The following is a 4284-nucleotide window of genomic DNA, read 5'->3' as shown; positions in this document are numbered from 1 at the left end:
GGGGGGGGAGGAGGAGGAGGAGGAAGGGGGAGGGGGAGGAGTGGCGGCAACGACAAAAGGGAAGGGGGACGAGGAGGAGGAGGAGGAGGAGGAGGAGGAGGAAGGGGAAGGGGTGGCGGCAGTTCAATAATAAAGGGGAAGAGGGGCGGCGATGGGCCTAGGAATGGCGTGGTGGCGAAGATGGCATCGGATAGGGTGAAGGTCGACGACGGACATAGAGGTTGTGGTGATAGACTGAGGGGAAAAGGGGCGGGGGCGGTGGTGGCCGGTGACCGGTGACGGGGAAGGGGTGGGGTTTTCTGTTTTTAAATTAAAAAGTATATATTATTAAAAATATTATATATTTTATATAAAGATTAATATTTTTACTATTTAATAAATATTTATATATATATATAATTGTTAACAACTATTGTATATAATGTATTATATAAAAATAATATTTATTCTTTAAGAAATCATGCCCACTCGCAAGAGGGACGAGTACATTACACACCCCCTCTAAGAGAATAAATTGTTCCAATTCTAAGAAAACAAGTAGGTAATTTGATGTTACTTATCTTACAGGGGGTATTTTGCACATTATCCATACATATGGAGGTACCTTGCATTTTTTTCTAAAGCAAATGATAAATTAAAATAAATTTCTCAAAGATTTGGCATTATTCATTATTTAAAAAATTATAAATGCTCCCTTGATATTCAATAAAATTATACAATTTTTGAATAGAGGTATGCAATTGTCGATTTGCTCCTATTGTATTTTTTTTCTTTTTTCAAATAAATTATAGAAAATCAAATGAGGTGAATGAATTTTTTTTAAAAAAAATTATACAAAAATAACCCATTAAGCCCGTAAAAGAAATTTCAATATTTTTTAAAAAACAGATAATATTATAATTTGTAATCCATCGCGATTCTAATTCAAGGAATACATGCGCGCGCAAGCATACATCAGTCATTCATTTTTCTCCCCGAGAGAAACTCATTCCTTCCATTAACCGCTCGTGCTTTCCCACTAGGAAAGCACTGAAAGTCGTCCGGATGCCTCACTCCATTTAGCTACATTCTTTGGGGGCTTCTCCTTCCCCTCAGCTATGCCAGCTCCCCTCACGCTTTTTGGGTTTACGGGTAGCTGGCTAGGAGTCGGGAAAGAAGCTGCCCCATTTGCTTTAACCGTTCCTGCCCCTCACCCGAGGGTCAGTCACTGCCTTGGAAGCTGGAGTATGTCGTTCGCGCCTTCGGCAGCTCACTCGGTTTTCTCAAAAAAAGCATCCCGGAGGTGAATTTGTTGAATTTGATTTTCAAATGCAGAAACTCACAGATTGAAGAGGTAGTGAATGGCCTTATTATTTCTCCTCATCATTGCCAACACCCTTTTCAATTGCCTTGAAATGCATTAACTTCAATTTTGAATGTAATGCTGCAGTTTTGTTCAAAATCAACCTCCCATTGCACTTGATTGAGATGAAACAGCAATTTTTATTCAAAATCAGATTTCGGTTTTTGAATGGGAATTCATGGCCATCAATTTGTCTTCATTGCCATGTTTAATTGCTGGTTGTTTTGGAAGCCTATATAAAGGCTTGCATTCTTTCATTTGAGAACACACACAACAATTCTCATTCTCCCTTATCACTCTCTCAATTGCCCTCTTTCATTTGGCATCCAAATTTCTTTCAAATTTTGGTATTTGAATATCTTGTTTCGATAAGCTTCTGAGTGTTTGATCGAGGTGTTCTTCGGTATAGTGCTAAAACCGAAGAACTGTAACCGTCTTATCCTGGGAGAAATTACGTTGAACCCGGTGCACTGCTGATACGGGGCGTATATTTTCTTCAAGGCAAGCAGTTATTCTGCGATTCGGTTAAAAATTAACGACTTCAAATTGGACTGAGAATTGTTACGATACAATTCTCGTTGTAAGTTTTCTATTTAAATTTCTTGTCGTAAATAGCGTTTCTAATTGTGTTTTGTTATTTGTTCCAACGTGGTTTTATTGCTTTTGATTTCTTAAATCCGATTGTAACATTTCAAAACATCGTTTCGATTGCTTGAAATCAAATTATTTTTCCAACAATCTTGAAGAAAATATACAGGTTTTGAAAAAAAATCGGATTTTGTGTTGGAACTGTTGTAGAAAACGCTATTTTTCCAAAAGCATTTTTGAAATATTACTTTTAGTTTCCTAAAGTACTAAAAGATGGCCGAGCCGATTTCTGTTGCAATTCCGATCACACAAAAGGTCGACTTGACCGGTTTACCGGACAAGTTTTCGGGCCAATTTTTCAAACGCTGGCAACAGCGAATGAAAATTTGGTTGACGATGAAAGGACTTTTGTCAGTGATTCAGGTGATCAGACCTGAACCTACTGATACCGATCCCAAAACTGTTGAGATAGCGCAGTGGACAGAAAGGGATCAAATAGGCAGAGGAGCGATTTTGTCAGCCCTGTCAAATACGCTCTTCGATGTCTATTGTTCTGATTCTTACACTGCTAAGTCTCTGTGGGATGAGTTGGACCGGAAATATAATACTGAAGAGCAAGGGCTCGAAAAGTATTCTGTTTCTAAGTTCATGAGGTATCAAATGGTTGAGGACCGGTCTGTGGCTGAACAGACTCATGAGATTATCAACCTTGAGCATGCTCTGGCTGATGCTGAGATGAAGCTTCCCGAGAAGTTTCTGGTCATGTCTATAGTGGACAAATTTCCCAAATCTTGGGAAAATTTTGGCATGACACTCAAGCATCAAAAAGGGAGATTGTCTCTGGATGATCTTATGATTGCTATCAGCATTGAGGAAGAACATAGAAATCAAACGCACAAGATGCCTGTTGAACATCAACCAAGGGCCAATTTCATAGTGGGGAAACCAAAAGTGAATAAGATTAACACGAACTCGAAAGCCATCAATAAAAGCAAGGCCTCCAAAAATAAGAAACCAAAAGCAAACAAACCATGCTGGAACTGTGGGCAGGTTGGACACTGGGCCAAGCTTTGTCCTAATAAAAAGGCCAAGACTGGGCAGGCAGTGGTCAACATGGTTGTGGGAGGTCCTAGCGGAGCTAGCACCTCAGGAGCAACTGATGGGTATGTATCTGTACAACCCGAACTCTTGACTATTTACGAACCATATGATTGGTTGATTGACACTGGAGCGAATGTGCACGTTTGTGCTGATAAATCTCTCTTTGTGTCTTATCAGGCCATCAGTGGAAGGACAGTAAGCATGGGGACTCCAGTACAGCTGAAGTACTTGGGATAGGAAGCGTGGACTTGAAGTTTCCTTCAGGGCGCATTCTGTCGCTGAAACGAGTTCATCATGTACCCACTGTCAGAAGAAACATTATTAGTGGTTCTGTAATAGTTAGGGAAGGATATGAATTAGTTTTCAAGTTTAATAAAGTTGTTATTCAACAATTTGGTGTTTTTGTTGGTAAAGGCTACTTAGATGATGGCTTGTTCAAAGTTCGAGTTGATAATAATAAAATTGATGTTTCTGATTCTATTATATTGAATGTTGAATCTTCTACTCTGTGGCATAGTAGGTTAGGTCATTTAAATTTCAATTCGATCAAACGAATGATGAATTTGAATTTAATTCCTAGTCAAAATATTGAACGAAATCACAAATGCCAAGTTTGTGTAGAAGCTAAACAAGTTAGGAAACCCTATCAGTCAATTGAAAGGGATTCGGAAATACTTGATTTAGTTCACACTGATATTTGTGAGTTCAATGGAGTTTTGACCAGGGACCACAAACGATATTTTATCACCTTTATAGATGATTGCAGTAGATACTGTTATGTGTTTCTCATGAAAAATAAGGATGAAGCCTTAGACAAATTTATTTTGTTTAAAAATGAAGCAGAAACCCAAACTGGTAAGAAACTTAAAAGACTAAGGTCCGATAGAGGAGGAGAATATGAGTCGAGTAAGTTCAATGAATATTGTCAAACATTTGGCATTATTCATGAAGAGACTCCTCCTTATTCCCCTTCGTCTAATGGAATGGCTGAACGAAAGAATAGAACATTCAAAGACATGATTAACAGTCTCCTACTAACCTCTGGGTTACCAAAGTATTTGTGGGGAGAGGCTTTGAATACGGCTTGCCATATTCTGAATAGAGTCCCTCTGAAACACAATACGAGTACTCCTTTCGAGTTGTGGAAAGGTAGGAAACCAAGCCTGAAATACTTTCGAGTGTGGGGGTGCCTAGCAAAAGTGCTAGTCCCAGAACACAAACGAAAGAAATTGGGTCCTAAGACTGTTGATGCC

The sequence above is a fragment of the Sesamum indicum genome, linkage group LG3 (genome assembly GCF_000512975.1).
Source record: "Sesamum indicum cultivar Zhongzhi No. 13 linkage group LG3, S_indicum_v1.0, whole genome shotgun sequence".
Classification (NCBI taxonomy): domain Eukaryota; kingdom Viridiplantae; phylum Streptophyta; class Magnoliopsida; order Lamiales; family Pedaliaceae; genus Sesamum; species Sesamum indicum.
This window is presented reverse-complemented; position numbering follows the sequence as displayed.